We start from the raw sequence: 11,225 nt of genomic DNA, 5'->3' as shown, positions 1-11,225 counted from the left end.
AAGATTCCTCTTTTTGGGTGTGCCACTATTGAGCAGATTCTAGACATTTCTCCAGCTCTCCTACCAAACTTAAATGCTCTAAAAACACATTCTTTTTCCCCCTGGAGATGGTTTTATTCAATATTTCAGACATGAGACATATTCTTTCTAAAAAGTAAAAATAAAAATTGGTTGTACCTGAGAATAATTGCATATATAGTATATACAATATTTTAATTTGGCATCCATTATGGAGTTAAGACAATGTCATTTTCTATCAAAGAAAGAGAATGTTTATTTGAATGCATTGTGGGTTTTTTGTCAGCCGTACTCTCATTTACATGTTTACAACTAGGTTTCGTTGTTTGTTGCTTTTTATTTGAACAATAGTTTATGTTCTATGTTGTGTTAGTTTAAGGTATATAGCAAGTGATTCAGTTTTATATATATATATATATATATATATATATATATATATATATACCCTTTTTAAAAAAATTCTTTTCCACTATGGCTTATTACAGGATATTGAATATAGTTCCTTTGTGTTATACAATAAGACCTTGTTGTTTATTTCATATATAGTAGTTTGTATCTGCTAATCCCAAACTCCTAATTTATCCCTCCCCCCACCCCTTCTTTCTTTGGTAACCCTAAATTTGTTTTCTGTGTCTGTGAGTCTATTTCCGCTAGGTAAATAAGTTGATTTGTGTCGTATTTTCGATTCCACATATAAGTGACATCATATGATACTTGTCTTTCTCTGATTTACTTCACCTAGTTTGATAATCTCTAGGTCCATCTCTGCTGCTACAAATAACATTATTTCATTCTTTTTATTGGTGAGCAGTGTTCCATTGTACATATTTATATCCTTTCATCTGTTGATGGACATTTAGTTTCCTTCAGTGTCTTGGCTATTGCAAACAGTGTTGCTATGAATATTGGGGTGCATGTGTCTTTTGGAATTATAGTTTTCTCTGAGTATATGCCCAGGAGTGGGATTGCTGAATCACATGGCAAGTCTATTTTTAGTTTTATAAGAAATCTTCATGCTGTTTTCCACAGAGGCTGCACCAATTTACATTCCCACCAATAGTGTGGGAGGTTTCCCTTTCCTCCACACCCTCTCCAGTATTTGTTAATTGAGACTTTTTAATGATGGCCATCCAGCCCTGTGTGAGGTGGTACTTTATCGTAGTTTTGACTTCCTTTTCCCTACTAACTAGCAATGTTGATTATCTTTTCATGTGCCTATTGGCCATCTGTATGTCTTCTTTGGGGAAATGTCTATTTAGGTCTTCTTTGATTGGGCTGTGAATATAGTGTATTTACTAAAGCCAAACAGATTTTTTTTTCCATTGTGTTAAATAAACTTCAATATATTCATGCCTTCATGAAGAGAAAACAGTTTGGTACATTAAAATAGCAGATGCAGTTATTTCAGCTCTTAATATTCCTCACTGGTTAAGGTTTTCTGTTGTTGCTGTTGCTTTTGTTCCTAAATTTTAGCCTTTTTTGATTAATTTAGGGAATAATGTTACTTATTATTATAATCACCATTAGATGAAGTATTTTTTTAAAAGAGTTTCCGTAGCATGATTTGATAGTAAGTGTCACTCAATTCTAAAAAGATCTGAATCTTGGAATTTAAAATATGAGGCCATATGAAGTATTATAATAATCAGAAGGGTAAATACATGGCAAGCTTTACCTTAGGGAAATTATGGAATACCTCAGACAAAATTCTGTGAAAGGAAATCTGACAAGAACCTGAATATTTCAGCAATACCAGGCACCATTATTGCTTAATGTATGATGTAGTCATTCATGTCTCTTTAGCTAAAATCACCAAAGACCTAGAAATAAGTTGAACAAACAAAATTAATTTTACTTTGACTGTAATGGACAATGTCACAAACACTCACACGTGCTCTCTCCTAATTGGGCTCATATACAGGAAGAATGAGGAGATAGTTCCCATCAATACGATATAATATATTAATATGGGTAATATATTAAGTTTAACTGGTCAGAACGTTGAGATAGAATTTTATTGATTTTTTAAAAATTCTCTGCATGGTGTAGTCACAAGTACAAATATCAGATCCTAATCCAAAAGGATTCAGTATCATGTTAGAAATAAACCACAGTAAAAGAAAAGCTTTGTAATGGCATGTCTCCTTAAATTAGATTCATGGCTGACGATTTTGCTGTTATGAAAAGTGCTGTATTAAATGACCATCTAAGATCTTTGACCCTAATTACTTCTTGCTAATAACAGTATTCTGTTATCCCTGGTGGAATCCATACTTCCCTGATTTGTCAATGACAGGCTTTCACGGGAAGCATGTTTAGTCACCAGCACTGTACCTCCATGAAACAGCTTGATATTTTGTTATCAATATTAATCTGTCTCTTTTATTTAAAAAAATCATTTCATAGCTTTAGGTAATAGCAACATAAAAAATTGGGGATACAAATCAGGAAATCCTCATTTATATGAACGTCACAGAAGAGATATAGGTAAAACCTTGCAAAGTCCACACCATAGATGTTAAGTTTTTATGTGTACCTCTGGCGGGTTATAGTCCATGGGGCTGCAAAGAATCTGACCCAACTGAATGACTAATTACACATGCATATTGGGTTATTAGCCCATGTTATAAATTGTTTATAGAAATGACATCGGATATTTGGGCTAAGTTGCTTCAGTCATGTCCAACTCTTTGTGACCTATGGACTGTAGCTTGCTAGGCTCCTCTGTCCATGGGATTTTCCCAGGCAAGAATACGGGAGTGGATTGCTATTTCATCCTCCAGGGGATCGTCCTGACCCAGGGATCAAACCTGAGCCTGGTAAGTCTCCTGCATTGGCAGGCAGGTTCTTTACCACTAGCACCACCTGGGAAACCCTCAGATTTTTATTGTGTACTCTGTCAAAAATCAATCTTACTATAACTCCTACTTTTCATCCTTTTTATCTTAGTAATCACCATCCCCTGTCAATTCTACCACCTACATCTTCTCTCTGAAATCTCTTCTTTTCATCTCCATTGCCTCTGCCTTTTTCATGTTGCCTTTGCAACAGTATCCATGCACATCTTCAATACCTTTTCCTCAGATACCTCTTCTAAGCCACTATCCACCACACTAAACCACATTAATCTAGTCATGCTAAACACCTTTAATGACTCTTAGCCAAGTAATAATGGTCACGCACGCACCTTTAATTTTCTAGACATCAACCTTTAGTACCTGAGAGAAAAGTCGAGGATGATAGAAATTACAGTTTAAATACTGAAATGCTGCAGACAGAACTTAGGTTCCATTTCACCAAATGATACCAGGTTCCAGGGTGAGTGAGAGAGGAGTTATGACTCTTCTCTTCCTTCACTTGAGGGTTTCTTCCTGCTTTCATGGGATGGCCATCTCACCACACTAAATGCAATGATAGTGTTTAAATATATGTAGTTCTTGTGCAGTGTGAATTCAAAATGTAAGCTACTTTTTTCACTTGGTGCTCAATGGGGAAAACAGCCACCTCTACGAATTTATGGATTTTATGTCTAGAATGATTTATTGAGAGATGGCACATGGGCACCACCATGGCGCCTTTATAAAAGACCTCAAAGATGATGAAATCTACTGAGATTTTTGCCTTGCTTTCTGGCTCTCAGACTGAAACACTTGCCTTTGGGCTAGGTTGAGATTCTCTTGCGGTTCTTCTGAGTTGCCTCCTGTGGTTTGCACTCCCTTCCAACACTCACCATCTAGAGCTTTGTGAACTATTCAGTGCCCTGCGTGCAGGCTCTTTTCAGGTTTCTGTTTGAGTCGATACGAGGCCTGGGCTTCCTAGGTGGCTCAGAGGTAAAGGATCTGCTTGCCGAAGCAGGAGACACAGGAGATGCGGGGTCAATCCCTGGGTCGGGAAGATTCCCTAGAGGAGGAAATGGCAACCCACTCCAGTATTCTTGCCTGGATAATTTCATGAACAGAGGAGCCTGGTGGGCTATAGTCTGTGGGCTCACAAAGAGTCAGACATGACTGAGTAACTGAGCATGCAGGAAGGCCTGGCCTGAAGTAGATGTTTAATATACACGTGACAGTGTGGAAAAGACCAATTTTAGCTCTAGTGCTGTCAATAATTTTTACTTAGCATTATGATCATTATATGCATGTGCAGTTGGAACTAAAAAATCACTTATTTGGCACCGAAGCATGACTAATACAATTTTGCAGGAAATGCCTCTAATTTCTTTGAGTACCATGTGGAGGCCTCATGGGCCCAGAGTTCCTGACTGAGCCAAAGGACAACTGTAGGTGCAGAGAAAGGGAGCCTTATGATGGGGACTCCCAGGGGCTCTGTACCAGCTACAGATGAGATTTCCCTGACTGTTCTTTGCAGTCAAGTGTCTTGCTGCAACATTAAGATGAAAAGAAGCATCTCCATTGCAGAAATATAAGGGAAAACAAACAATCTGTCTGTCTGCATAGCATTCCTTTAAAGTCAGATGAGTTTATTTAAAGCATGGTAGCCCTGGGCGGGGTGTATAGACTGGCTAACCCTACCACAGAGCCTGCAGGAACCAGTGGCCTGGCTAACTTTCCACAGAAGTCTGTGTCAAGGTTTGTTGGGGTGGGGTAATGTTTCCTACCAAATAACTCAGACAGAGGATTAAACACATTTCTATGCAACTGTGGCAGATTTGGGTTTTATTTTTACCCTACAGTCCTTAAATTACAATACCTCTTTTGATGTGGCATATGCACATTGTGTATTCTTAACTGCTTATTTAGATACATTTGGGACTTTCAGAAGTCTTTTTTTTTTTTTTTTTTTGGTTGTAGATGCCAATAAATATGTTTGTAGGGGGAAAGGAATAAACTGTACTTTTATATTCCTGGTTTGGGGATCCTAATAAGGTTTTAAAAATTTATAACCTAATGGCAAGCCATGTCTACCACTGCACCATATCGAAAGATTTTTCCTTAAAAGGAAAGATGCAAGGTTTTTTAGTCTAAAAATGACCTGCTATAGTTTCCCATCTGGAAATTCTAACTGCCTTCATTGTCGGTAATCCCCTATTGTGTCTGCAAATTAAAACTATGGACAAGCACCAAGCACCATTAAATGAGAGCACAAGATTCCTAGTTAGAGGACTTTTCCTTTTTCGCTGATAGCTAAGTTCATCCTAACCCCACTACATCCTTGTTCCTTCTGACCCTTGACTTGCAGGTACAATATTATATTTTCTCTCTGACACGGTAGACATTAGTGATGTTTTTGCCATCTCAATGATTCCTAAAAATGCTCTTCTTCAGATTAGGAGCTCTGAGCTCTGAGAGCCTACATCTTAATCACTTTTGCACCCATGGAGACTATGAGAGAGCATAAACAAGTGGGTAGGCAACTGATGCTTAGTGAGAGCCAGTGACTGAGGTCTCCTCAGTTTTGAAGTTCAAACTTCTGACCTTTGAGTTCATTGCCTACTGCTTCCATTTCCTCCTTCATTTGAATTCCTACTGCTGTGGAGGCCATTTAAGTTAGTTGATGACTTGGCATATTTTTAGCCTCTGGAGTTTTGCATGCAAGGGCGGAGGAGGGAGACTGGGGTTGTGGTTCGGCTTCAGTGCCAAGCAAAGCGTTGTGTGTTGCCCTGACCTTTGTCTGGAGTTCTCAAGACCCTAATTGAGTAATCCTATTAGTGGTGTCTTTTCGGAGAAAATATAGTAGAGGGAAAAACAAATACGGTTCCATAACCATGTGCTGCTGCTGAGTCGCTGCAGTCGTGTCCGACCCTGTGCGACCCCATAGACGGCAGCCCACCAGGCTCCCCCGTCCCTGGGATTCTCCAGGCAAGAACACTGGAGTGGGTTGCCGTTTCCTTCTCCAATGCATGAAAGTGAAAAGTGAAAGGGAAGTCGCTCAGTCGTGTCCGGCTCTTCGCGACCCCATTGACTGTAGCCCACCAGGCTCCTCCGTCCATGGGATTTTCCAGGCAAGAGTACTGGAGTGGGGCGCGATTTCCTTCTCCGTAATCATGTAGGGTAAACTTAATATTATAATAATCTATTGTCAACCATTGTGTAAAAAGGATATATCATACTGACTTGGAAAACAAATCATTTGAAAGTTTTATTCTTTTCATGTTTTGCTATTTGGAATTTTCTACTTCATGAATTTTAGTCATCCTTTGGATCATGTTAGATTTGAACTGTCTTTATCTTTTTTAAAAAAGATTTTGTCCTTTTTTAGAAACTGATTTTCTATCTTTGAGCTCTTATAGGAATGACAGTAGTCATGATAAGGACATATCCGTTCAAACCTTAGTTGATTCGGCTAATTAGTCAGCTCCTGAATAAGAGAGTACACTTTTGTTGATAACTTTAAAAAAACATTTTATCCTTTGTCCAAAACCTTTTCACATTTTCAGACAAGTTATGTCTGAATTCTGGAATAAGTAGAAGTTTCAGAAAAACAAAATAACAAGTGTACGGATTTATGGAGCCAGGAGAATGCAATTTCTTAATCAACATCTGAGAGCATCAAATTCCAGAGAGGAAAGTCTACTTTGAATATTATTGTGTAGATGGAATGATCACATGTAAATTACTTGGTATATTTTTCTGTTTATATGCATGTATGTGTATGGACTCTGTGGGCTTTTTTGTGTGGGTGGATATGTGGTCAAATTATGTGGACGGGTTTGTTTGTGGGGAAGTATGGGGTGTATACAGGAAATTAGGAATCAGAAGCCCTTATGGTTTTCTTTAACAGAGGTAAGGATGGATCGAAGTGGCTTTCAATTTTCATATGAAATCATTTAAGCAGGCATTAGTCTCATAGTATACATCAAACATGAATTCAAAAAGTTTTAAGGAATGAAATTCTCACAAAGAAGGTAAGATTACCAAACTACATTAGTGTGTGTATTCTTTTTTAAATGGAAACTACCTGACCCAGCATGTACTAATTTTATGTCTAGAAAACTGACCCCCAGGTCATTAAAGAACAACTCTTCTATACCTTAAGTTTTTGAAAACCAGTCTGAATAATTTAGCCCATTTCAGACAAATAGTTGTATAGCCATCTGCCTACATACGCTTTAACCCTAAGCCAATGAGCATGGTTAACAGTGGAGAGCTCCAAAAAGAGTAGTCTGCACATAGTGTAGAACTGAAAAAGGACACCAACATCCACAGATGGGTTTGCCTACCACATTGAAATCAACATGGCAAAGAGGAGAGGAAATGAAAAGTGTTTATTTCCTCGGGAAATCACGTATATTCACTTTGATGGGAACACATCCATTCAACAAACGTTGACTGAGATCCTACTATGTGCCAGGCCCTGTTCTGTGTGCCAGAGAAGGGTCCTAAGAGGGCCCCTGCCGATCTGTAAGGACAGGCATATCCCCGGTGGGTGTTGCCATAGCGTCTGGGCAGAGTCTGATTGCACCTCTCAGGCAAGGTGAACCTCCCTAGGGCGACACTGGGGCTGGGTCCTGAAGGATGAGTAGGAGTTTAGAGGAGAAGAATGAGGAGGGCATTGCTGGCAGCAAGATCAACGCTGAAGAAGGGTACGAAGCACATGATGTGCTTGGGCGAATGGCAGGAAGTGCCACGTGTGTGGAGCAAAAGGCTAGGTAGATAACACATTCAGGCTCTTCCCAAAGAGGTCACAGTCTTAGCTGGCAGAGATCTTTTTTTTTTTTTTCTCTTTTGGCCCACACAGTGTTTTAAAAATATTTTGAATTAGTTGCCAAGATTTAAAAATTGGAAGATTTCTCATAAAATTCCAGATTTCTGGCTTCTCTTGGAAAAAAAAAAAATCAGAAGATCTGGCAACACTGGGCCCACATTCCCACATGGCAACAAATGACTGGAGCTGAGTAGCAGCTCCTATGCCTCCTCCCTCTGTGAAAGAGGCAAGAGCTTGCCAGTCCACCCCCCCCCACCCCCTTCCCCTCTCCACCCCCATCCCCCTCTCCTCTCCTTCCGGTTAGGTTACGGACCTGGCCACCTCTGAACTGTTGCTGTCTAGGGTAAATGCTGAACAAAATGGCCATGTTTCTTGCTTGCATGGAGCACAGACGATAGAAGACTTCCTGGAGAAAAGTGAGAGGACAAAGGGCCTTGGATATCTTCCTAAGAAATGAGGGTTTCATCCTAAAGGCCCACAACAAGACAAGAAATATACTTAAAACAGTGATGTGATTAAGTCCGTCCTTTAGAACTCCGACAACAGAATGAAAGATGATGATGACATGGATAGACAGGATCCAAGGCCAGGAAACAAGTAAAAGGCCATCACGGCAGTCAACAGAAATCCAAACTAGGAAATGATATTCTGCTTATGACCCTAAAAAGGCTGTAGTCAAACTTTGAACTGTTAAAGCATTCTCCAAAGAGAAGTCTCATAAAACTTCAAATACAGTAAAATCTCAATGTATGTATTTTGAATGTTGATGTATAAAAAGAAAAAAAGAAAGTTCACCAGAATAACATAACAATAGCAAAGAAATGCCGACCTTTGAAGTTTTGTAATGAGTAGCAAACGTACAGCCTCAGGCCTTCAGATTAGGCCCCCTAAAGAGTCTGTAGGCAGCCCCATAGGTCTGTGTTTTTCAATTCATAGTTCACAATATGCCATGATCTAGCCCCACATGAAGCGATTTATATATTAGGCCTAGTCAACCCAATTGCAGAAGGGAAGTTTTAAAATGATAGACATATTCCTTGTCCTTTTTCAAAGTTTCCCTCAACAAGAGAATATACACTCTTTAAATTAGCTAAACGTTTAGAAGCTGGAATTCCGTCAGCCTCAGAAACTCTTTAGGACACGAGTAATTTAAATCTCCACAAAATGTGCTCAATTTCACTCATGTTTTATGGATGGAGGTTTTGCTTTCTTAGAGCTCTGTCTATTCACCTATAGCTTGAGTTGTCCTTTTATCATTCTTGTCATTATATTCTTTTCCTCAAACTTTTCTAGAGTAGGGAAGGGGAAAAAGAAAGTTAGGAACAAGGAAAGATCTTGATGCCAATGGATCTTTTACTTTAAAAACTTTGAAGTTTTACACAAATGTACGATTGTGTGGTTGAAAGGGGAAACAGATTGCTGGAGATCTTTCTTAAAATAATTAAGAATTCTTCAAATCCCTAGTGCTTCTACTCCAGGGGGCTCGTTGTCAAACAGAGGTGGCTCATAAATGCCTAAATCCTTCACCCATCCTGCCAAACACTCCATCCTTTAAACAGCCTGGAACACTCTGCTTGTGTCTCCTGTCAGTATCACCCAAAAAGAGAGTCAGAGGGTTAAGTTCCACGTCTTCTGAATAGATGCTTGGATCCACCTTGAATGAATGAGATCTCAGAATATACAGCTGCCCTGAGAAGAAGAGCAAAAATACCTTCTAGAGTGCCTTGTGATATTTTTTGTCACCTCTCTGTGTTCTTTTAATAAGATAGCAAAGTCTTAGAATGTTTTATTGTCAAAGTTATTAGTTCAACAGTCCTTCATGAACGTGATGCTCAATAGGATATAATGCAAATAAGTGTTCAGATTCTTTTTCTAAACTCTTGTTTGCAAAGAAGTTATATGAGGCTTTTTAAAGTTGAAGCCTGGAGCATAATAATAGCAAATGCTTGCTACTAGTCACTGATCTCACTAATACACATGTGTGTGCTTAGTTGCTTGGTCATATCTGACTCTTTGTGATCCCATAGACTGTAGCCCACCAGGCTCCTCTGTCCATGGAATTTTCCAGGCAAGAATACTGGAGTGGGTTGCCATTTCCTGTTCCAGGGGATCTTCCCTACCCAGGAGTTGAACCTGCATCTCTTGCATCTCCTGCATTGGCAGGAGGATTCTGCATTGGTAGGAGGATTAAACTTCACAACCTTATCAGATAAGGGTGCTCTTAATATCACGATCTCCTTTAGCAGTTGAGAAAACTGAGGCACATGGAGTTTTAAGTAGTTTCCCCAAAGTCTCTCCAGCTGGGAGATCTAGGGTTTGAACCCAGTTTGACTTTCAAGTCAGGGCTTAATGTCACTGTTCTTAACTCCTATGCTATACAGATGTGCCTGCTTAAACATCCAAGGACATTAATGATATACAAATGCCAACTCCCTCCCCACTCTTAGGCTCCAAATCTCATCATTTTGGTTAATCTGGAAACGGTTTCAAGCTCCCTGTGTGCATGCTAAGCCGCTTCAGTCTTGTCGGACTCTTTGCAACCTCATGGACTATAACCAATCAGGCTCCTCTGTCCATGGGATTCTCCAGGCAAGAATACTAGAGTGGGTTGTCATGCCCTCCTCCAGGGGATCTTCTTGACCCAGGGATCAAACTCGTGCCTCCTGTGTCTCCTACATCACAGCCAAATTTTTACCACTGAGTCATGGAAGGGAGGTCCCTAACATTTGTCATATGAAGCTAAATTGCAAAACAGAGCAAAATTTCTTATAAAAACACAAGGTAAAAATTGTACTTCAAATATGTCTGGAATTGGTGCAGATTTAGTGCATGGGAAATAGCCAAGAATACTCAGTGGGGAAAGAATAGCCCTTCAATAAATGATATTGGGAAAACTGGACCTCCACATGCAGAAAAATGATGCTGAATCCCAGTCTTATACCATTCACAAAAATAAACTCAAAATGATTTCGACTTGAACATAAGAGCTGAAGCTGTAAAATTCCTAGAAGAAAACGTAGATAAAAGCTCCTTGACATTGACCTTGACAGTGATTTCCTGCATAGAACACTAAAGCACAGGCAACAAAAGCAAAAATAAATGTGAGACTACATCAAACTGGGAAACTTTTTTGCAGAAAAAGAAATGGTCTAAGAAATGAAAAAGCAACCTCTGGACTAAGAGAAAATATTTGTAAACGATTTATCTATAAAGGGGGTTAATATCCAAAATATGTAAGGAAGTCATGCAACTCAATAGTGCAAAATAAATAAATAAATAATAGATATTTTTCTGAGAAAGACCTACAAATGGCCAACAGGTACACAAAAAGATGCTCAACATCACTAATTCTCACGGAAATGTAATCAAAGTCACAATGAGACACCACCCTCCTCATACCTGTTAGAATGGCTGTAATCAAAAAGACAAGAAATTTAAAAAAGAAACCTGTAGTGACAAGGTCAGAATGAAGGTAAATTATGAAACGAATAGAGCCTAGCTTAATAGATATGAATGTACACAATTGTGTTATTTTCATTTTT

This window comes from Odocoileus virginianus, chromosome 30 (genome assembly GCF_023699985.2).
Source record: "Odocoileus virginianus isolate 20LAN1187 ecotype Illinois chromosome 30, Ovbor_1.2, whole genome shotgun sequence".
Lineage (NCBI taxonomy): Eukaryota > Metazoa > Chordata > Mammalia > Artiodactyla > Cervidae > Odocoileus > Odocoileus virginianus.
The sequence above is the reverse complement of the archived record's forward strand: the minus strand, read 5'-3'. Positions refer to the sequence as shown.